The sequence below is a fragment of the Nipponia nippon genome, unplaced genomic scaffold (genome assembly GCF_047370975.1).
Source record: "Nipponia nippon isolate SJK-2023a ecotype South Korea unplaced genomic scaffold, ASM4737097v1 scaffold_1, whole genome shotgun sequence".
NCBI classification, from domain to species: Eukaryota; Metazoa; Chordata; class Aves; order Pelecaniformes; family Threskiornithidae; genus Nipponia; species Nipponia nippon.
The window spans coordinates 101,974,262-101,999,009 of NW_028262290.1; the positions used below are offsets into that span (position 1 = coordinate 101,974,262).

The 24,748-nt window shown below is 42.3% G+C and overlaps 1 protein-coding gene across 3 annotated transcripts in view; it reads right to left on the minus strand.

Annotated features, from left to right (window-relative positions):
• The window catches only part of KIAA0319 (KIAA0319 ortholog), a 60,570-nt gene extending 47,087 nt beyond the window's left edge, over positions 1-13,483 (minus strand). For 2 of the 3 annotated variants that reach the window (XM_087764958.1, XM_087764953.1), the window contains exon 1: positions 13,182-13,319. The gene's annotated coding sequence lies outside the window, so the exon portion shown is untranslated. Of the gene's footprint in view, positions 1-13,181 lie in introns of all 3 variants that reach the window. The other variant, XM_087764967.1, reaches the window with a different exon arrangement.
• Between the last annotated feature and the right edge of the window lie 11,265 nt (positions 13,484-24,748).

Genomic DNA, 24,748 nt, shown 5'->3' on the forward strand with positions numbered 1-24,748 from the left:
TTTCTAGGGAGACATTCCTTGCCAGGACACCAAATTGTCCAAATAAGGCAGCCTAAGCAACAAATAGGTCTACTAAGGAACGAATAGTTCAAAGCAACATTACTCAGGCAAAGAAAAAAGTTAGTTTAGCCAAACCCAAAACTCCCCCCACGTAAAGGATCGTAAGTAGATGTTTGACCAAAAAACGCTTCTGTAAATGAAAACACAGGCAGTGATTTTTTTTCGGAGAATAGCCCTTCTCAAGCAGAGTATCACAGTCAATTCCCTTTGATATTCATTACGTGACTTGTTAAAAGTAACGACTTTTGTATTTCAGCTGCCTCTATCTACATATGATAGAAATACTGCTAACTGGCTGCTCTTGGCAGGTTCCTTACCACACATAATTTTATATGATGAAAGACCATCTTGCTTTTTTCCCTTGCAAAGGGAAGAAAGAAGTTACTTAGACATGCTACTCTTGCTAAGGCTGACTGGAGTAGAGTAGAAACTCTAGCAGCTCAGCAGCTGCACTTCTGCTCTCTGAAAAAGGATCTTTTAAAGATGGCATGTCTGTAAAGCACAGGAGCAACTGGACCGTGGTCTGCAACTTGTATTTTTGTGACTGACCAATAAACCCCTACAATGGAAGAAGGCTCAGAGGAGACGGGCAAGGGCAATGTGCCCAGGGAGCTCAGGGAATAAGGTAGGGTGTGACTGACCACAGCTTTTGCAAAGCGAGCTGTGTATTTATTTATCTCAACACAAAGGGGACCAGAGGTTGGCCTTTGCTTTAGGTGATAGGTGTTGTTGATCCACTCAACTGTTGATAGGTGTTTAACTGATGGTGTAAATGTTTCTCCCATTTAGTTCATTAAAGAGTGTGAATGTCTCCCTGAGTGAGCCAGACCAGCATGGGGGAAGCGAATATGTGGCTCAGCCCAATACAGATTATAAAAACTGAACAACTAACCAAAGAATTTTGAAGAGAGCCACGGGCTTGAGCTGGCTTCAACCCATGCATTCCTTCCCAGTGACAGAGGATGCCCAGTGTTGCGACTGCGAGCTTATTATAGAGACCAAGAATGGGAATCACATTGGTATTGCGATTGAACTGTATGCTGCCATTGCTATATTTTGCCAAGAGTAATGTACATTTGCATTGCGATTTCAGTATATTTTGTATTGCTCTGCTAAATCTGAAATCCCGTATCACATCAAGTATCTCCAAATAAGTAAACTGATATTAAACATTACACCCTCCACACATAGAATATCTAAAAGAACCTGGTCAGAGAGTACTGGACTCTGACAATTCCTCCTCAAGTCTGTGGTACAAACAGTAACACTGCTCCAGACATACGCAAAACGACCACAGAACATCACTAAAGCAAGAAAAAAAAAATTAGATTTAAAAACAAGTCCCAGGTACAAAAAGATAAGGCTTTGGGCAAGCTCCCTGCAAAACCAGGAAAGAATATTATTAACTTTCCAAAAGCCTGATACTTGATTTAAAATATAACTTGACTTTTGTGACCTTTACTCTATCCAACATCAACAAAAGTCTCCTTCCTAAGGCAGCTGCAAAGCAGCCAGAACACTGACGAGTAAGCTGGTCTCCCAATTTATTCATATGCTGCACAATTAGAAAAATTATCATTGATCACAAGAAATAACCGTCACCAAAAAAAACCAAAATACACCACACAACAACACTATGCTGCTTCTAGTATGACAATATTTTGGTATCTGCAGTTGGACATTCTCTCAGGAAGCAATTCCTGACAGAATACACATAGCTGTGCTCCTCTGTAACGAATAGGACTAATTTAGTAAGGCTTCACCTTAGAAAGGGCAACAGGTTGTCTGGATGCTTCCAGTTACTACTTCTATGATACAAACTCTTCAGCAACAGGGCCATTTTTTACTGTCTTATATTCCCCACTTGCTCTTCTGTCCTTCCATCAACTATAAAAGTTATCTGGTTTTGTAACAGACAAAAAGCCCAAAAGTTCTTATTTTTTTTAAGCCAAGTCATTCCAAATGTCCCACTTAGAATGCGGCCACTGAAATGGCCGAGCCCTGGGCAGTGTCAGGGTACAGCATAATCAGCAACTGAACAGAAATGAACACTTCAGCATAGGAGGGGAAGAGTATTTATGTCAGTCCTGAAGGTCCCATAATGTGGAGCATTGTCTTTATTTCACTGTAAAAGTGATGCAAATGAAATTCTTTCGTTTTCCACTGAAATGAACTACGCAGACTCACACAATCAATCCACAGAATGGCTGAGGTTGGAAGGGACTTCTGGAGGTCTCCTTGTCTACCCATCCTGCAGCAGGCTGCCAAGGACCATGTCCAGACAGATGTGAATACCTCCAAGGATGGAGACTCCACACCTCCCTGGGCAACCTGTGCCAGTACTTGGTCACCCTCACCGTGAGAAAGTGTGAGAAAGTGCTTCCTGGTGTTCAGAGGGAACCTCCTGTGTTTCATTTTGTGCCCATCACCTGCTGGCCTGTCACTGGGCACCGCCTGGCTCAATCTTCTTTACACCCTCCCTCCAGGTATTTGTAAACACTGAAGAGTTCCCTCCAAGCCTTCTCCAGGCTGAACAGCCCCAGCTCTCTCAGCCTTTCCTCATAGGAGAGATGCTCCAGTCCCTTAATCATCTTCAATGGACTCTCTCCCGTAGCTCTGTATCTGTCCCGTACTGGGGAGCCTAGAACTGGACACAGTACCCAAGCTGCGGCCTCACCAGTGCTGAGTAGAGGGGAAGGATCACCTCCCTTGACCTGCTGGCAATGTTCCTCCTAATGCAGCCCAGGATATCATTAGCCTTCTTTGTGGCAAAGGTACAGTGCTGGCTCATGGTCAACCAGGACCCCTAGGTCCCTTTCTGCCAATCTGCTTCACAGCTGGGTGGTGCCCATGGAGTCGTTCTTCCCCATGTGCACTTCCACTTGCTGAACTTCGTGAGGTTCCTGTGAGCCCATTTCTCCAGCCTGTTGAGGTCCCTCGGGATGGCAGCACAACCCTCTGGCCTATCCACCACTCCTCCCAGTTTTGTGTCATCAGCAAACTTGCTCAGAGTACACTCTGCCCCATCATCCAGATCATTAATAAAGATGTTAAACAGGACTGGACCCATGACTGACCCTGGGGTACATCTCTAGTTACTGGCCTCCAACTAGACTTTGTGCAACTGACCATCACACTCTAGGCACAGCCATTCAGCCCGTTTTCAATCCACTTCACTGTCTGCTTATCCAGGCCATACTTCAACAGTTTCTCTACAAGGATGTTATGGGAGACAGTGTCAAAAGCCTTCCTGAAGTCAAGGTAGGCAATATCCACTGTTCTCCACTCATCCACCAAGCCAAACTTCTATAATGAAATGACTAAGAGGTTGGTCAAACATGGCATTCCCTCGGTGAATTTATCTTGGCTCTCAGCTATGCAGGCAGCGATCTGCAGTTGAAAACAGATGATTTTTTTTTAAGCCTTTCCAGCTGAACCCACTAGCATACACCTGCCCATGCTGATCATACGCACATTTATTCTAACACATTACTCAAAGTGATTATTTTTATTTAGTGTTTTATTTCAGAACATTCAAACTAAACCAGAGAGCCATACAGAGCATACAATTTTCATAAACCTCACCTTTGAACAGCTTTTTGAATATTTCTGTTGCTTTTGAGAATGAGGACAGAGGAACACAGATAGGATGGACAACCTAATAAGTACTTCCAACGTATTAACACATATACCCCAAATACTTCAGCAGACTAAGGGGTAGGGAAGATATTATTATGGTAAGACCATAATTTCACACACAGCCTTTTTACTGTTTCTATGGAAATCTGTCTAGATTTAGAAAAGTTGTTAGCCACCAAAAATTGTGATTTGCAGAAGAGCTTACTACTGAAACTCCAGGTTTCTGAGATACTGTGCATTTGTTATAACCTTCATTCATTCCCAGAAGCAGCCAAATGGACCAGATGCCTAAGAGACTTTCAGTCCTTTAGCCTAAGGAAAAATGCATTAGGCTCGGTATCAGAACATCACAAGGTCAGAATTAACCCCAATCAGAAGGCAGAAAAATAATTTAGGTTATTTTATAGGCCTTTTTCGTCTGGAAGGCCAACTTTACTATCTCGCTACCACTAAAAGGAGACAAGTAGCAGCAGCTTCTATATCCTACAGAAGAGTTAACCAAGGAGTCCACATGATTACTTCTAGCAACACTAAGAAAAACACTGAGAGACTGTGCAAATGATCCAGATTTTTGCAGCATTACTTATCCTGAGTTCAGAAACACAAGTACTTGCAGAAAACGGTTGTGGGCTTTTTTTTTTTTTTTAACTTATATAAAGAAAATACAAGTTACCAGATCTACAAAATGCCAGACTGGACAGCATGCACAATCTTCATTGAATCCTTATGGGACACACCATATGAGGACACAGTGAATGCACAAAAGCAGCACTGTGTCCTCCCATGCTTCTTTGTGGCTACACATCTATTGATGTTTAATTTCCACATAATAAAAGAGCTTGCATTCACTGCAAAACTAGCTTGCATTTCCTGATATTAGGATCAAGCTCAGACACAAAGCACACTCAATGACAATTCAGTGCATAGCTTCTGATCCACAGATGAGAACATAACTACCAGAAACTGCATACTGTCTCAAACAGTTAAGACAATAAACACCGCTGCTGTGTACGCATGCAATGCTCCTCTTATCTTCCCCATGATACTGTACTGTTCCCCACAAGTGCAAGTTCCATCACACAAACATAAGACATTAAAATTTAAGATGGCAGCCAGCCATGAGATTCCAGCAGTTAAAAATAACTAAGGCCACCAGACTAATTTTCTAGCTGAATCTCTATCCTTCACTGATATCACAAAGCCTGTTATTTTTGTAACAATACAAGCAGACAGCACTGCTGGTAATGACTTTCGAATTTCTTGGCTCTTAACAGTTCAAGGCTGACTCATACTCTTAGCTATATGAGGGATGGCAGCCTTGAGAAGCATACAGGCAGGTATGGTAAAAATCTATATGTATTATACATATATTGCCTTTCTCTGAAAGCCATGTTGTTCTGTTCAACCTGGCAGCTTTTGGCGGTGCTCTAGCCAACAGGAGAAGAGGGAATTCTGAACTGATCCCTCAATACAAGCATTTAGACTTCAGAATCTTTCAAACATATGCAGTTGCTAATCAGGACCACAACATCTTTTTGGTAGAAAACACATAAGTACAACAGCTTTCCAAGGAAAAGGAATTGCCTATATTGTCCCCCTCTCCTCCACCCCAAATCACACTCTGAATTTTGGTTCACCGGGACTTTAATGCAGACTCAAGTAATTTTCTCCCTTGAGAGAGAAAGGGGTCAGCCAAGCAGAACTATATTGCCACCTCCTACACATAATTAGGCCAGGGCTATAACAGTAAGAACATGCACGGACTGAATTACCTGTATCTAGGAATACATTCAAATCCTAGAGCTGCAGAACAGCAAATACAGCATAAGGTAGTATGTTGGCGCCCTACAAAAGGTGTAGCAGAATCCCTTCACGTTAACCAAATCAGAGACAGGAACAAGTGGTGCCAGAAAAGCAGCTAGAGAGCAATGCCAGACAGCAGAAACCTTCAGTAGAGCGAGGGCCCTGAATGCTGGGCCCAGTCACACTAGCGTCTGTGGGAAAGGCAAGCAGGGGCTTCTCACCGCCTTGCCCTTCTGGTCATCAGCACAGCTAGCCAACATGCCAAAAGAAATACTGAAACAGCATCTGAAACTCAAGCCACAGCTAAAGCAAAACCCCTGTTTTTGAACTGACAGCATCTCTCAGAAAAAGCAGGATAGCTGAGTAAATGAACACATTACCAATTTGGCAGTCCTAATGAAAGTATCTATATACATATATATACGCACACACATATGTATGTCAACATTTCTATTAAACATAATACAAGACAATCCTTCAGGAAATTCACCCCTCATGAAGAATTCAAATTAGTTATTTCATCAGCTATTGTACCTGCATTAATACCCGAGACAGTTAGTTAATAGCTGAGCATTAATGTTGTATTAATACTGCAGAAGAAAGAAAAATAGAACTTCATGACAGTAGCATTTGTCCCTAATAACACAGAGAAAAACTCAGGTTAGGCATCTAAATAAAGGTGATAATTTTCAAGCCCTTCAGCAGATGTGGAAGACATCAGAGTCATCAATGCTTATGACCTGTGCAAAGTCATCTTCCTCTCTCACACAATTTTCTAACAATAGGCACCTATACTTGAAAACGAAACCATGACTACTGATGGAAAGTTATTGCAGCTACAGGATATAGCTATAATTGCAAATGTCTCTCTGCTTTATTCAGAGGGGCTCCCACAGGTCTTGTTGAAGGCCGACATTAGATTGGCATTAAGTCCCAACTCTAAATCAATTTTCTCCGTCAAGTTCAGGGCACAAACAGCAAGTTAATGGTGATAAAACAACAAACTGAATAGCTGAAAATACCCTGCTGTGTTATACTGGATGGACTATGTGCTACACTAGTTCCACTGGCACCCACAGCTCTGTCCACTGCTAAGTGACACCAGCTGGACAAATAGAAACAAACCAGCAGTGCTTCATGGAAAGAGTGATTTTATTCTACAAGATTTAAGTAGCCTTCATTACAACTGCTGTGGAGAGAGCAAGCTACAGTGGAAATCCTAAAGGTGAGATGCTTAGCAGGGGTGTATGGTATCAAAAATTACTTACAGGGAAGAAAAAAATATTTAACACACATGAATGACTGGCGGAACTGCTCTGCTGAGAAACTAAAACACTATCATTAGTGTCAGGATTTACATTATATTATGGCATACAATAAGTGGAAAAAGGTCAGAATAATTCTGGATTGTTACTACTTAATTTGCAATGCAGACATTTGTACAGCCCTGAGGTCAGCCAGACCAGCAGGGAGGGGGCATCCACTAATCAAAAACTAACCTCAGCAAGAGTTAGTAGCGCAGAGTGAGATCATTAGACATCTGAGAGCCCTGCACTCCCCACTGACAGGCCAGGGACATTGAAATATCTCCCCTCAGAACAGAGGCAAACTACTGGACAATTCCTCTAAAACAACATACGCTGGTTTCCATATGTTTTCCATTCTCACAAGAACACAGCCTCACTTACCAATTCTCTCTGCTATCATCAAATATGTACTCTGCAGTGAAAATGAAGTAAGACCTGTAAAGGGAGAGCCTGAAGGAACAAGATGGTAACTTGTCCCTTCCACGGCCCAGAGGCAAGACAAAGCATCCTTACTTACATCCTCCTTTGGATTTTTATCTCACCTGTCCTAAGCCCTCCCATGAAGGGTACTTCAGATTCTCCCTACCTATCTTCTTCCAGTATTTAACTGTTTTTACAACAGGAAAACAGACCACAAAAGAAAATTATCCATTGGATGTACATAACACCAGTTTTGAGCTTTGGATGGAAAAAAGAGATTTAGGAGGCTGCCCGGAAGAGGAAGACATACCCACACAGAAAAGGTGGTACGAACTTTTTCCAAGCTTGCAGAGCTTTAAGTTGTTACTGTCCGACAGCTGACTGAAGGCCTGTGTGACAAAGTTGTGTGGTCTCAATCCACTTCCTAGTTCAAGTGTCACTATGACAGAAAGCAATAAATACAGCAAGCTGCGCTGCATAGCGGACTCCAACTAGATACCGAGACATCCTTTTGCGGCAGAGGTACAATTTGCAGGTGAGGGCTGATGCTTCTGGAGAAACTTGAGTAAATTATAAGCAGAGTTAGAAGAAAGATATTCACATAGTTTAAGCTGGATCACCTAAGTGCACAGAACACAAGAATTTATTTGTTTTGCACTTGTTCAAGGTCAAAAGTCACTATACTAACACCTCTCCTATGAGGAAAGGCTGAAAGAGATGGTTGTTCAGCCTAGAGAAGAGAAGGCTGCGGGGAGACCTTATTGCAGCCTTCCAGTACTTAAAGGGGGCCTACAGGAAAGATGGGCATAGTCTTTTTAGCAAGGCCTGCTGCAACAGGACAAGGAGTAATCGTTTTAAACTAGAGAAGATTTAGACTGAACACAAGGAAAAAATTTTTCATGATGAGGGTGCTGAAACACTGGAACGGGTTGCCCAGAGAGGTGGTAGATGCCTCATCCTTGGAAACATTCAAGGACAGGCCAGATGGGGCTCTGAGCAACCTGATCTACCTGAAGATGTCCCTGCCCATTGCAGGGGGGTTGAACTAGATCACCTTTACAGGTCCCTTCCATCCCAAAGCATTCTATGATTCCATAAAACTACAACAAAAGCTTTGCTATAGCACTGGGTTGAAACTAAGAGTATTTCTTTTTCTCCACTTAGACTATAAGCCCTGAAGAATAAAAAGGAACTACTAATTGATTCAAATCATCATTGTTGCACTCCAGTTCTTAGGATTTTGACAATTTTTGCTTAAGCATCATTTCTTGAACTACAGTAATTCTTGAAAAAGTCTCAACCTCCAGTAGGAAAAAAAAAAAAAAAAAAAATCTCTCTCATTGCTGCAGAGCAAGCCCTACAATTTGAACCCAAAGATTCACAGTCTTTCACGGATTGTCAAAACTTTAAATACTGGGTTGTTTGGTTTGGGGAGTTTTTGGGGAGTTTTTTGTTGTTTTGAGTTTTTGTTGGGGTTTTTTTTTGTTGTTGTTTTGGGGTTTTTTTGTGGGGTTTTTTTGTTGGTTTGGGGTTTTTTGTGGGGTTTTTGTTTTGTTTTTAAGAAAAACCTCATGGGACAAAGTCAGCCCCATTTAAGTCAGTGTCAGGATTTAGGAGATGTCATTTATGATATGTGAACCCCTGCAATTGTTAATAGTGCTATTTAATATCTAATACTTTAAAAAAAAAATAATCAACACTTCTTGTAACTTGATCTCTACCTAAGCATCAAAGCTAATATTTGCAGATCCGGAGGACCCAGGTGTGTAACTATACTGTGTAGGAACTCTGGACACTGATCTCAGAAGTGCTGAACACAGAGATGTTGACAGTTCAAAGGGAACTGCAGACACTCACTATCTACAAAATGTAGAGGGCTAGCTGCCACATAAAACATGAGGTTGTCTTGAAACAACAAAAGTTTACAACTTCAGCCAAAGCAATACCAGCTACAGAAAGGGTAGCAAAAGCTTTTATGTTATTTATTGTCCAGTGCAATTTGAATTGTTGCAATTAAATCAACTACTAGATTTTACTTTGACATTATAGCAGTAATAGTACTCACGCTGCAAACATTGTGGAGGAAGACAATGCCAAACTACTACACTAAAATTTAAGTTTTTCTGCAAAAGTTCTCTGGAACCTAATTCACTTAAAATGAAAAGCAAACTTTCTGTTTTATGGCCTTCAAGTGATTGATATTACCTTCATTAATCAACAATACACCATACAGTAGAAGAAACAACAGTCTTACACTTGAAGTCAACTGGATGTGCTAGGATTTTAGGTAACGTTTTTGTATTAAAAGACTATGGTGTTATAAAATCAGACTTAGAAGTTACATAAGTGCATCTAATTTATGATAGTCTTCAAGGGTTGTTCACAGATTTATTGGCAGAGACTGGCTCAAGCAATGTAAGTACTAATGTCAACAAAGCTAATTGACCATTTTTGAGATTAGAGTATTGAACGCCCAGACACTGCCTGAGACACAACCATATGCACTGCAGAAAAAAAATTTGCGTAAGGTGGCGTGGGTACAACAGTAGATAGCCAGAAAAGCCAAAATCTTGCAAGTGAAGTACATAAACACTTTCTCCATTTGTGTCTTGCTATTTTATCACCTTCAAGAAGACTCTTAATGCAGTCGGATGCTGTACATCCATTTCTAGGCTTGAAACCTTGTGTGCTGATATAAGAGCAGAGAAACGAGTACATTTTTTGGCTAAGAAAGGGGAGGGGAGGAGGGGGAAGTCTTTTCACCCCCATCACCACGTCAAGTTTTATGTCCATTGTTAGTTTGGTCTCTTGCAGAGAAAAAGCTTATTTGACCGCTGTGTAAATAGATCCCCCTTTTTTTTTTTTTACTTACAGTACCCTTTAAGCCATTGACTGATTTCAACCAGAAAAGAACAGATTACCAGCATTTAATTAAGTTCCTACCACTTCTGTAAAAACAGCCAAGCCAGGGAAGGCAAAACTGCAATTTGAACTTCTACAGGCCCACCCCCAAAAAACACGTCATCCAATTTCCATAATTGAATATGGTAGCCCATGTGTCACACCATCGGTGCAGTCTGTGGAAAGAGGGGACTACATGGAAAAAATGTAGAGGCATATGCAAAGACAATGGAAAAATCCTTGTTTGACCTCAAGACACAAATCCACAGAAATCTCAACATTAACTCTGCTGTTCAGTAAACTACTTTGTTATAAACAGATAAAGCACACGCGTGTGTACACACCCCCTAAGATCCAAACCTCTGGAGCCCAACCTCAGATGACTGAGCACATTTTATTTCTTTAAAATCCATCTATATTTAATCAGCGGAACTGCTCGTAACATGCAGAAGAGTTAATAAACTGCACAAAGGACAGATTTATCAAGGCAAATGCATTAGGTCAGAAAACAACCACCAAACTGCCCCTTCATCAAGGTTAACTAGCTGAAAACTGGTACCAGGCTAACCGCATTCATATTGCCTCCAACTGGATTGACAGAATTCTTATCTGCTCAGTACAAAGTCATATCATCCTGATAAATACTCAACAGTCATACCCTGGTACCATTCAGAAAGAGATTAGGTACTTAAATGGAAAAGCAACTATATCTGCAGTTAAATTAGATTATAAATTTGTACGGAAAGACACTCTGTGATAGAAATTGAAAGCTAACTGCCTGACAGTAGGAAGGATTTCTCCCTATGGGTACAATACCCATTACAGTGGTTCTGTGCTTCCTCTACAGCACTGAAATTGGGGACTGCTGGATATACAGCACTTGATCACAACTCCACCTTTAATCACCAATTTCCTGCTAAGGATATACATTTAGTACCACTATCAAAACTAGCAAACATAAAGCATCATCATATGCTTTCTTAAACGAAAGATCTATAAGTGAAGTCCGTACAACCAATATGTGAAGAAGCCCACAGCAAGCCTACTGTATTCAACATCACAGAAGGTACAGCCAGAAGGGGTCTGAAGGGCTCCACCTGAAATGGATACCGTGTCTGTGCACGTGGGGAGGAGAGGGAATCAACTGTTTTTAAAGCATTCCTGATGGAGATTTCACTAGCAGGTTCAGAAACCTGTTCATGAAAACTCCCCCATCTCCACACCACTGAAATTAGCAACATGCTCAGACAGCATCCAAAACCAAAGCGGTGAGAGGTCAGCTGTATGCAAAGCTGAACTAAACCAGAGCATCTCCAGGTCACCAAAACTTCTTCACTCCATGCAGCTCATTAGAATCAACAGAATTGCAGCTCAATGATAAGCAACTAGTGAAGATGTAACAGATTAATATTTGCATGTGTTTTCTGTGGAACTTGAAGAGTTACAGAAGTGCACCTCCAGCCCTCCATCACAGTAGTCCCTGAAGGAAAAGGTGGGGAAAGACTAAACCGGGCAAGCATCCCCTGACCACAGTCTCCTCCACAGACCGTGACCATAACTCCAATTAGCTTCAATAAACACTGCATTTTCCATTGCCTTGTGCTTAAGGGAAAAGCATCAGCCCATGAAGCTTGCACACATACACTCTCACCTTATCTGCACCACTCAGACACACAATTTCATGTGTAACATGCTGAGCAGCTCAACCCCCATCATCTAAGCTACCAAAACAAGTACAGATAGTATCACCTATTAACTTTGTATTATGCCAGTTTTTTTAACAACTCAGATTTGGCTCAAGACAATGCCTAATTGTGAAATATCAACTGTAACAGTCAACCTTGCCAAACACAAGGAGTGGATAATTAAACAAAACAAAACAAATGTCTATTAGAGTTGTGTGGCTGAGGATCAGTCTCCTACTACAAGATATTGTAAAGGCAAAAGCAGATACAAAACCTACCCCAAAGAGTTTAAAAGCCAGTATATCCTATATCAACTCCACTATCTTGTCATGTGGTCAGTAAGAGGAACGCGAGGGTGCTCCTGCAGCACACAGATAGGGAGGAACAGAGGACGAAACAGTTTGTGCCTCATTTTGTTCCCTCAACTATCTGACAATTCATAGGTTATCTGAAGGGGGTCAGGGGAACGATGAACTGTCTTCTGGTTTTGTATAGCAATCGCAATGTAGATAGCGCCCCAAACTGCAGTGATATAAAAATCACACATAGTATTTTCTTCTGTTTTAAGCTCTGCTCCACTGGTCAGAATGCAATCTGACAAAGCATTTCACAAAGTACACATTAGCACCCTGCTCACCAGTCACACATAAATACATATCTAGGCTGTAACAAACACACACTTTGACAGAAGACTGGAGAGCAACTTGGCAAGAGTAATATTCTTACCTTCTTTGGATATATAAACATCCAAATACACACACACACACGGAGGACAACATGAAGCTATGATTTCTGAGCTCAGATCTGATATAGTTAAATGCACATGCACACTTAGGAAACATGCCATTAAAACTGTTTGATCCTTCATACATGAACATATATCTTTACGTATGTGTATAAAGAAGTCTAACTGCAAATTAAATACCAAGAGACATACACACTCCCCCCCCCGCAGCCCACCGTGGTTTCCCCCCAGGCTCCCGGCCGAACAGGTTGCACACGCACACGACACACACTTTGCCACACGCAGACGGGGGAGGGCGGGAGACCTCCCCGAAGACCGGATGGCCGCTACCGCTGTCCCGTTACCGTTTCAGCACGCCGTCCGCAGCCGCGCCACAGCGCTCCTCTCCCCGGAGCCCCTCACACCGCAGGCGCGCCCGCCTGCGGGGCGGCTCCGGGCTGCGCTTCCCTGCGGACCCCAGCCCCTGGCCGGGGAGCCGGGGGCAGCCGCCCAGCGCTCAGCTCGGGCAGGCAGTCACCCGCCGCCCAAGCGGGGAGTCGGGCAGCGCCGACTGCGTTTCCCACCTCTTCCCCACCCGCGCCGGGACCTGCGGCCGCGCCCAGGCCGCGGCGGGGAGCCTACCTGGCGGCGGCGGAGGGCAGGAGCCGGCGGGGCCCCCACGGCCGCCCTTCCTCCCGCGGGTGCTCGGCACCGGGGGCTGGGAGCCGGCACGGTGTTGGGGGGCCGGGGGCGCTCGGCGGGGCCGGGCCGGGCGGCGAGGTGCCGCCCGCCTCCTCGCCGCTGCTGATTCAGGAGCAGGCGCCGTCCCTCCGCACACCTCCCGGGGGCGGCCGCCGCGTTCCGCGCAGGATCGCTGCCCAGAGACACCCCCCCGCTCCCCCAACACACACCGCCCGTCGCCGCCGCAGCGCTGAGGCCGCCGAGCGCACCGCAGCGGAAGGGAGCCACACCTGTGGGCAGCGGCAGCGACGCCGGGGAAAGGAGAAGAGGGGTGGGAAGCGGCCCCCCGGCGGGGGCGCGGGGTTGGTGCGACTCCGTCCCAAGCAGGAGCGCGGGGGCTTCCTGCCGGCAGCAAGGCGGGGAAGCGCCGCGCCTCCATCTTGAGGAGGGGGCGCGGGAAAGAGGCCGAGCGCAGGGGGCAGCAAATGGCGCCGCCCCCCGGCAGGGCTGCGAGCTCGAAATGGCGCCCCCGGCGCGTGGGGCCAGTGCGACCCGCTGGGAGGCAGCTGCGGTGGAGCCGTTGCGCAGGATTACCCCGAGAGGGGTTTTATCTTTCCGGAGACTCGACCTCGGTGCTGCTGCTGGAGATAAAGCAGCAAGAGCCTCCCAGGTCTTAAGACCTTAAGTAAAGGTCTTAAGATGTTGAACCAACAAGCTTTCGTGAGAAGGTAGCCGAGCCCTCTGCACCATGCAACTTTGTGCACCGGTGCTTGAAAGGCGACGGCGGTATCCCTGTTGGCCTGCCGAGTGGCCTCGAAGGCGGGATCCCACTGCCTTTGTATCGTCATGCTGCGTGAAGGCCTCCAGACCTTTGCCACCCGCATGGCTTTTGGCTGCTCTGTGTCCACTTGCAATGTTTTGGGGACACTGGTGCTCCTGGTAGGGATTTTCCACAGTGACTGGCTGCATGGGGGCTGCGGCGGGATTCCAGCACCCGTCTGGCATAAGCTGTGCGGGGGCAAGCCCCCCAGTCTACGTGTCCTCTTTCTACCTTCCTTCTGATTCTTACCTTTCCCATTTTCTGAAAACCATTGGGCCAGGGACCCAGAGCTGCTCAGCTGGCAAGCCCTGCATCCTAATGACAAGTATCTCTTGTGTGAAGCCTTTGTAAGCGTACCCATAGCTTATTCAGCACAGCTTTTCAATAAAATATTCAGCTTTTCCGTGTCTTTGATTTTGCTCTGTCCTCGTTCTTGCCTTGTTCACATTTTCTGCTGAGGGACTCTGGCATATTTGCAGTCAGAGCATGCAGAAATGGTTTATTTGTTTCTTTGATTTTTACAATTGCACTCCAAAATAATCAGTCTATTTCTATTTGAGAAGAGGCATTTTTCTACTCCACACCAAAGTCCACGTAGTCTCTCCATAGAGAAATGTTGAGAGTTTGTCCATCTTAGCAACATTTTAAGCAAGCAATTTCATTTTGAAGTGAAATAAAATGCAGAGAGCTGTGAATTTCAAACTTTAATTGCAAAGGTTTCATGCACCAGCCTGTCAAGGTCCCAAATTCTGTGTTCCACCTGCTAGTGATGCTAGCGTATTGCCAAGTTTTGCTTAGTCTTTAATGAATTGCCAAGGCTTGACTTGGGGTAAGTGGTATTTTGCAGGTGCTACAGGACGATGAAAAAAAAGTGCTCTAAAGATGTAAAAATTTAATTTCTTGAGCATAAACTGCTTTTACCTCCTTTTTTACCCCCTCTTCTGACTCCCACCTTTTACCAACTTTTTTTGACAATAGTCTGTATGTCATTTCCTGAAGCTACTTAAATCTTCCTTGGTATGGGGAGCCCATAGCTCATGTGCTTGCTCTGTAAGGCAAGGAATTAAATCTCTGAACTGTCATAGTGGATTGCCTGTGAATATATATGAAGGAGCCTAAAGGAATTGTCTGTTGACATTGTTAAAAATATTTTTTTTGCTATGTTGTTATGCTAGTTTTGATTCCTCAGTCTCTGTGATTTCCATGTGTGGGCTGTTTTGGCCAGCTTATGGAGACTGAAGCCTGCTTATTTGAAGTAAAAAGCATCATGTGAATTCCTAAGAATTATTCTAATAACAACACAAAAGGATCAATGAGAAGTCTGCTATATTTTTTCCGATGTTGACCAAGGCTACTTGACTTGAAGAGGAAGAGTGTGCAGAGAGAGGAAGCCTGGCTGTCTTTCCTTCGTGAGGCAGCCCCATTTCTCATGCCTTGCAGCCTTCCTGCCAGCACTGAGGGTTGATTTACTGACCCAGTGGGGGAAGAGGATTGTCCTCCAATGCTTCACATGGTTGTGCGACCCTAATTTCACTGACTGTAAAAGCACCAGATATAGTGGCACCATTTTTTTTTTGTTTGTTTCTTCTGCAGGAAGGACTATTCACTTGTATACTCAATGCTAGAGCTTTTTGAATAATCTGTGCAGGTATGCAAGAGGCTCCTTAGCACCGTGCATGAGAGACAAGTCCTCTGTGTGTCCTGTCAGGAGGTACCTCCCACCATCTTAGTGAAAGCAGGGGGAAAAGGATGAGAGCGGTAACTGTCCCTCTGTTTGCCTTCTCTGCACAGGAGTAGCTTGATCCAGTGCCCTTGACTTTCTTGCACGCAGATTGCCTTCTCTGTTGAATGAACAAGACACAGCTAGTCCTATGCAAACGCAAAGGCATCAGAGCAAACAGCTCCCATTCGAGAAACTCAGCAGCAGCACCTGGTGCCTATTTACAGTCTGCAAACTCCAGAAACGCTATGAAATGGCGGAACAGACCGAGGAAGCAGGTTCGCTGCAGATGGCTAAACCGAAGGTGATGTTTTCTTGCTGAGCCAATTCTTGCCTTTCATATAGTTGATGAACTAATAGGCTTAATCCACATGAAATAATAGGCTCAGCATGCTGTAATGCTATCTGAAAATCATTAAAACTTCAAAATGTAGCCTTCTAGGTAAATGTTGATCTGGTTACCTCCAGCTGCCTTCCCACAGTAAGTGCATTCATTTGATCAGACAAAAGCCTTGTGAAGCTGTCATCACCCAGGACAGCTAACTCACTGCCAGACAAAGGGACATTTTGGAGTCTGCCTCTGACAACCCCCCCCATCACTGCCAAATGTCCCTTCTTGCAGCTTGGTGCCGTGACAGGGAAGCCCTGGTCTGAGGCATAACATTACTGTGACATGCAGGGAGGTTCCTCCCATCCCAGGGGGCTGGCGAAGCCCTCCCTGTCACCGTGCGCCCTGCTCTCCTTCCCCCTCTCGCCTGGTTTGCTAAACCAGCTGCTTTGAAGTTTCCCATGTGACATCTATTCCAAAAGAAAGAGGTCTGGGAGATATGCTACTTTGGTTACCAATTGTACTGTGCTTTTCCGAAAATACCCTTTCCCCACCTCCCATCTTAAATAGGTAAAAAAACTTGGTCCATGTCAGTTCAAGGAAGTGCCTGCCAACACTGAAAAGGAGGGTAGCATTCACCTTCAAGGCACCTGAGACAGAATTTTATTCTGATTCCTCAATACTTGTGAGAATTTCTGAAAGCCACGATGAGGTGAGTTCCCCTTCTTGGCCGTATTTGTCCAGCATTGTCAGTTATACTCACATGTTATTTCTACTGTCAGTCTAGGTAAAGCTTCTGCCTTGACAAATGATGTCTGAGTAGGTTTTATCAGCTTCTCTGTCCCACCAGTGACAGTATCAGGAAATCTAGTAAGAGTGCAAAAGGTTAGTGACATGGTATAATCCTTTCCTTCTTTCTTTTGTTGAAGTATGTTATCTGTCATTGAGGCAGATATATACTTTTACCCTTTTCCTTAATCAAAACTGTAGTTTTACAACATTTCTTTATGTTAGTAAGTCCATTTCTTGTCAGGTGTGCATGAATCCAGAAACAATGATACACTAGTGATTTTACCATGGGTTGTTGCAGATACAGTATTACTTTCATTTCAATTGTAGTTCAGCAACATTCCTGCCTACTGCATCTCCTGTTTAAGCCTCCTGTTTTCTCAGCCGTTACTGAAATGGCAGTGTTGCGCTGACGGCTTCTCTGTTGCTGGGGTTCTGTTTTCTCTGAGCTGATGTTCCACAACATGCCTCGTCTCCAAGAAATAGAAAGATGCTATTTATGAATCTTTATTAATTAATCTTTTTTGTACTCTTAGTGAACACAGTACCTGGAAACCTTTACCCTAATGAAGGTAAGCGGAGTCACTCTGTAACCCCTGCTTGGGTTTTACCTGCACAAGGTGTTTCAAGACGGCACCTGCATGCACTGTGTCTTCAGTAGGATTTTGTATTGGATTGCCTGCCACGGCGTAAACCCACACCAAAATACAAAGAAGTGATAACGAGACCTTTTTGGAGATTTTTCAAATCCTATTGAGCTGATACAGCTGAAAATCATCAAAACTTACTCATCAAAACACACCCATGTCTTTCTGTGTAATTATTCCCGTCTTTATTCTCTCCTTGTTGACTGTTTCCACTCTTTGCATTGTTTTAAATTCTCAGTTAAGATCTATAGGGCAAGGAATTTTACTTTGTACACCAACTGTAACAGTAGTTATGGTTTTGCAGCTGTTGCCACAATACAGGTAATTATGTTTGTGTTTTGATCTAGTAATTTTGGATGTCTTCTTTGTCCTTGTATCAAATTGACTTCCAAACCTTTATATGATGTGTGATATTTATAGCTTTAATCTTCCATGTACCTCCTCATTGTAAAATAAATTTTTATTAGTTAGGGTTTCAGATTACTCCATATAGTTAAGAGCATAAATGTTCTTTAGATGTATACTTTTAATCATGATAACATGATTTTCTGCTGTTACTGTGGTTTTGCCTCCTTTTTTTTTTTTTTAAATCCATCTATTTATTATTTACCTCCACAGATGTTTAACATTTCCTTGTTTTGTTCTATGTATATCTCTTCTCTTTTAGTAATTTCAAGATATTTTGATGTAGAAGTGTTTAAAACGTTGCCTGGATCCTCAGAAGAAGTTGCTTCTCTTGATATCTGAATCAAAATATTAATAAAATAATGCTTCCGATAGTACAGGATTTCCTCAAGGTCCGTTGTTGTCATTGATTATCAATAGAACTACTGCATTTTCGTACATTCCCATGTTTGTATAAGTCCTTTGGGATACATAGATGCCGTAATATATCACTGAATCAGGAAAAGAAATCAAATTATAAGTTGTAGCCCAAGAAACATTTTGGTTGGTTTTACTTTGCTGTTTCTATCCCTTTAAATATTTATGATGTTTTCTTAAAAGTTTTAGTTGCCATATTCAGCAGCTATTTTACCTTTTACATCAATGTAAGAGGCAAATTGTTATAAGGGCTCTGACTCTTGATTGTCAGCAATTTGGGTACTTATTAAGTGGTTTAAAGTGTATTTAATTAAAGATGTAGTGCTTTCTTAGCATTCAATAGTCAGTAAAACATTTAGCATTTATGCCCTCTTAATTTTTTAAAATATGATTGCTTTTACTGTCATTCAAGAAGAATTTTAAAAGCTGTACACATGATTTCCTCATTCTGGAAGAATGACTACCCACTAATTACACCGAATATAATCTTCCTCTTGCCTGTCTTTATAATTAGAAAAATGAATTGGCCCTTACAAGGTGTTATGACTTTGCTTGTTCCTAATAAAAGTATTATGTCCCCACTCACTCACTATTTCAAAGGTTAAGAAACACTGCCAATCAAAGGAGGGATCAGTTAGTCTATGCTAGAGATGGATCCGCAGTTTAGGCATTGTGCTAAGTCACACACAGGTCTGAATCTTCCTTTTTCTTTTCTTTCTTCCCCAAATTAAAAACCTATCCTACAACATCAGCCATTACCCTTTTTCACATCTTTCAAAATAGTCCAGAAGGTGCCCACATAAACAAAAGTAGCCATCATGTATGAGGCCAGATAAACTGATGTTTCTTTGACAAAGCACGAGTTTATTGTGCTTTCCCTTTATCCAGGATCCTTGCGAATGTTAAATTGCCATCCCCTCGCTTCTCCTTCCCCATGAATCCTTTGGCTGCAACTGCCAGGGAGGGGAAGGAGATGTAAGTGGTGAAAGCAAACCTCATGACGTTTGTTTCTTCTTAGTGAGGAAAAAGAGAGCATGCAGCAAACCAAAAGGTGTGAACACTATTTGCTTGTGCTGGCTTTAGTGGCTTGTGCTGGTGTTGTCGCTCACAGCCAGCTGCAGGAGGACAGGGAAGACTTGCTCCGGCAGAGTTACTGATACAGAGAGATAACCTCTCTTGCAGTCTAAAGTCAACTGGTACAGAAGCAACACCTTAAAAATGCCAGTAAATGTGAACTGACATTGTGAGTCTTAACTAGACTGTCTTTTTTGCATCATATGGCACTAATGATTTGATATTAGACTCCCAAATTCCATACCACTGGTATCATTTAAATCACAGTCCCAGTTCTCTCATCTACGCAAGGGTTAGTATTAGACTTGAATATTGGTACAAGAAAAGTGTTCTTTCTGCCGGGTTCAGTCCAATTCACTTAGCACTGAAATGTTCCCAGTCACTTAAACTGGGGAGAATCATTTAATTTAACATCAGATTCAGTCCTTGTAAAAACACACAGGCCAAAGGAGTGCAAAAGACACAGTATGGCAATGTGGAAAACCATGAGCGAGGTTAAACCCCACTGTTGTCTATCATCATCATTTCCTTGAGAGTCTAAGCAAACAGAAAACCTTTCCAAAATTAAAAGAAAAAATCCACCCCAAATACTCTTTCTCCTGCTGGTATGTTTGAGAGCTGTTCTGTAAAAAGCAATATGTATCTTAGGATTTTATGAGCTTTTAGTTATTTGGGAACATAACTGAATAAATCAAGTGCTGAGTTTTCTGGCTTAGCTTTCAGGAGACTTCACACTGATGTTTCTAAGCTGAGTGTTACTGCTGAGAAGCTTTTTGGGCATGTTGAGAATAGTTCCTTTAAAATATTATGGCAGTATTATTGCGATTGTTATATCGTGGTTGCCCTTGAAGAAGCCAAAAATAATGAAGAGCTGTATTTAGATGTTGCTTTTCTTTACACCTGGGCAGCTTGTTGAGGCCAGGAGGTAAGCAGGGCTCCTGACCTAAGAGGAAGGGTGACTTCACACCGATTAACCCTCTCCTCAATCCGAATGTTCTTGGTGATCTCACATTTGTACTCGCATGCCATGACCTACTGCAGCAGAGAGGCGTGCAGCCGCCCCATGGCGGTATGGCATCGGCACCTATTGCATGAGCACGATGAGCCCCCCGCCCCAACAGACCGTGCGCTGGAGGGCACGACGCATTGCTCAGCAAGGCCGGGCTGGCACCCCCCAGGGCAGGCGTTCGGGCCCCAAGGCCGTGGGAGGGGTGCGCGGTGCCCACAGGAGCTGGGATGGGGGCTTTTTCCCTTCTGGTCCCTGCAGCAGTCTTTCCCTCGTGTTTTGAAAGTTTGTCGCTGTTGCCGGCAATAGTTGATTCCCATAGTATTAATCAGTCCTTAAAAACAAGTCAGCTGTGGAAACAGAGGAATTAAACGCATTGACGTAGTTTACACACATTTAATTAGAGTAAAATGACTGGCCCTGCTGCCTTTCTGGTTTCTCAGCTGGCTCCATGACGTCCGGTCCACGCTAGCAAAGGTACTCAACCAGAAATGGCCCTGCGAGGCCACCCTTCCAAAGAGGAATAGCCAACTGGAACAAGGATAATAAAGCGGATAGAGGTTTTTGAAAAAAGAAATGGTGTCATCATGGTCCATTTTTATAACCATATCACTGTACTGTTTATAGTTACATGGAGTGATGGAGGGTCCGGAACAGAAAATCCAAGCTATTTGCAATTAGCCAGGCTGAGCTTCAAGTGGTTTTGTATCTCACAGTGTAATTTTATCTTGAGCAGAATCTTTCATGTAACACTCATTCTTACTCTCTTTTATGTTGGAGAGCTGCTTGTTAAAGTTACACGTCAAATATCTCTTACATAAGCAAAGTCAAACCAAAGGTCCGTCTAGTGCAGTACCATGTCCCATATCATTGCCAAAAGTAGACAGCTAGGGAAAAATATACATAATAGCGTAACATCTGCCCAGCATCTAGCTGTATTTGGCTCAGTGTTTGTGAGCTGACTGTGGTATTTCTGTGTCTCTGTATTTCTAGTCCATGAGTACCCAAGTTCCTTTTGAACCTGTGTTAGCTCTTAGTTTCCATACCATCTGTCAGCAAGAAAATGCAAAGCTGTAAAGCTTCAAACTCCCACAACTTGGTAGCTGATAGAAAGCATAGGGAGGTTGAATTTTCAAAGTCGTGTCTCAGAACAGTCTGATTTCCTGAACACCCACACCGTGCACTGTGCAGCATATTCTTGCTTTATACAATTTTCTTCAGCGTTGCTGAAATTCTGCAGTATATTTTCTCTGTTACTAGAGCTACAGCATTGTCTACGCAGCTATTTTCCGATGCACAGAAGCATATTTCATGGATTAGAGTGCAACTCTTCTAGAAAGGTGGTTTCAGCCAGTTCTTGAATAATGGGTCACATCAAAATCCTGGACTCAAAAGCTCCCTAATGTTGGAGCTAAATATCCAGATCTTATTTTTATGTTCAGGACAAGCCTAAAGATAGTAAAGATTTAGCTTCATGCTTTATATCAACACTTTTGACAGTGTTACTAGAACGTTTTCTGCTTGGTTCAGGGTGTTTTGGGAACTAGCTTTCACATAAAGCTTGCAACTTCCTAAAGAATTCCAGACATAATTTTAATGCCTTAGGTTTATAACGCTGGTAGCTTAAGAAGTCATTCCACAACTATGGTTAATAGAAGGTCCTAAATAAAGTATGATGATTATAAATTTGTAAATCTCTTCATGGATCTGTTTAATCAGCTGGCTACTAGCATTTCTTAATCAGCTAACAAAATGAAAAAGCAAACTTTGAGGTAAGTCAGTAAAATCTGTTTAAAAAAAGAAAAGTAAGTGATTTGACAGAAGAAAAAGAAATACCTAATTATATAAAAAAAACCCAACCAGCCTTTCTTGTTCTGCAGCTAACCAGACTCCCCTTACAGATTCTGTAATGTCTCAGTATAAGAATGGTAAACCATTTAAAATTGCAATGTGATATTTTTAAAGGCAAACTCTGGGTGTTTGGAAATTATTCTTATATTATGTTCCTAAGCAGATGGTAAGACTGTCCGTTAACTTTATCTGACTTTAGAAGGATAGTCTATGTTTCAGAAATGAAAGCCATTTCTGTTTTTTCTAATTATTGCATATATTTTGTGCATTAAAAAAGTTACTGTCAGTAATATGTTGTTAATAACATGAAGAAATGACTAAAAATTTCGTGTACAGGTTAAAAAAGAGTCTCTGTGTGATCAGATTTAAATATAGTGTCTTATAAAAGGAAAAAAAAGAAACATCTGTTGACAAGAACAGTTCCAAAAAATCACAAGACAGAATAAAAACATGTCAAGATTTTATTTTAGATACTTGACACTCAGGATTTCTAGAACTTAAGGCAGAGAATGAACATCTGTAAAAAAAGAAAACTTTCTTTTTCATGGAAGGAAGGGTGTTTTTTATTCAGAGTCACATTATGGCTGAGAAATTTGATCTGTCATTTTGGACAGCAACAGTATTCAGAAGGGTTTTTTTTAATTACATTTTGCTTTGTCTTCTTAAGAGTAAATATTATAGCTACTAGGATGATATAATGTGCTACAGCACACTGTAGCAATTTTTGAGCTTTTACACAGTAAGAAGTGATTAATTTTCTGTAAGTTGTTTTTATGGGGTCACATGTCTGAAAAGTATAGGTATTCTTTTATTTTTTCAATTTGAAAGAACTGAAAAGCTTAGATCTTAGAGCACTGTGTTCTAATGAAAGTACAGGGGTTTATTTCTTAATATATATGAACTGAAAAATTACAAAGAGCATCTATTTTTTACATGCAATCTGATGTAGATCATTAAGGGTTCAGTTTCTGAATACAGCTCAACTGTTTCAGCTGTGTATTGTCCCTGCAGTTCAGATACTTAGACATATGAATGTCTGCATGGTCGTCTCTGCAATTTTGTGGGCAGAAAACTGTAAACCTAGCTAAGTGCACCTCCTAGTCTGTCCCTTTTTGTGTTTACAGGCAGTTTTGTCTCATTCTGTCAGTTTACATAGTGCAGCAGACATTTGCAAATACTTGTGATTCTTTTTAACGAGTAGCTATTGTACCGTGCAGGAGATTATCCCTGTTGGTAAGGTAATATTGGCCTTAAATGTAGAAAGCATTCTGCTCTGATTCAGTTTCCGTTGGTCCGGGTTGGAATTCTATTTGCGAATAATATAGTTAGGATCAGGATATTCCGATCTTTGCCAGAAGGTACGCAAGTGCTTTATTTCAGGCAATGTAGTTATGCCATATACATTTCACAGCTTTGGTGAGCACTTTCTCCTTTTATAGTCAACTTAACTAACTTGGTTAACTCAAAGAACTCCACTGAGAATGCCTTCAGGATTCAAACGCTGCGTCAAGGAAGATTTATTACATACAACTGCCGCATGCAGGAGGACTATGCCCCTGCAATCTTGACTTGTAGCTGCTGTATTTTATAACAACTAGTAACCTTGGCAACCAATGGTGTGGAAGCAAAATGCCATAATCACCTGAGTAACCATGGAGACCAAAACAATGCTTCTGGGTAATTGGATAATCTAAACTACCTACATGACATAGGAAATACTGGATATTTAATACCTGGAGACACTAGCTTGAAATTAATCATTTGGAATGAGTTATGTCTTACCGTTATAAAACATGAAGCAAAAAGCTACATACAAAACATATGATAAAGAAAAATGAGATGTCTCTTCTCTGTAGCCTTTTCCTTCCTGATCACACTTAGATCAAGTAACCGGGTTTGGTTGTTCTGTATGTGTATCCAATAATAGCAGAGCATTTGTGCATTCCTGCGCAATAGAAGATATTGCCAGTTCACCGCACCAAATGTGTGTACGTTCCTGTACCTCCCCACATAGATTAGCATCATACAAATACCATAGCAAAAGCTCCCCAGGAGTATATCTCTGAAGGAATAAAATACCCTTGCTCCGTGAGGATATTCCTTAGTCAGTATCTGGTTTAGATGTCATTCAGGGAATTACTGAATTCTGATCTGGCCTTGATTTGGTTTTGAAATAAACTATTGATTCTCCCATGTCATTCAAGAAACAAGTTTCTGAAGGACTAAGAGTAGTCAAATCATATGAAGTACTTTCATAATGAAAAATGGTATCTGTTGCTGTTTTGAGTAAGATGCTCAGATCAAGACTTTTGCCTAAGAAATGTGGGAAGACAGTCTGAAAGAAGAAATCCGAAAATCCTCTGATCTGTCTGGTCTCGACTGCTCTCTACAGTTGCAGTAGAAAACTGCAACTGGCATCAGCTGTACCCGGGGAACTGCTAGGGGAAGCAAGTCAGTGAAGTCCCCTTAAA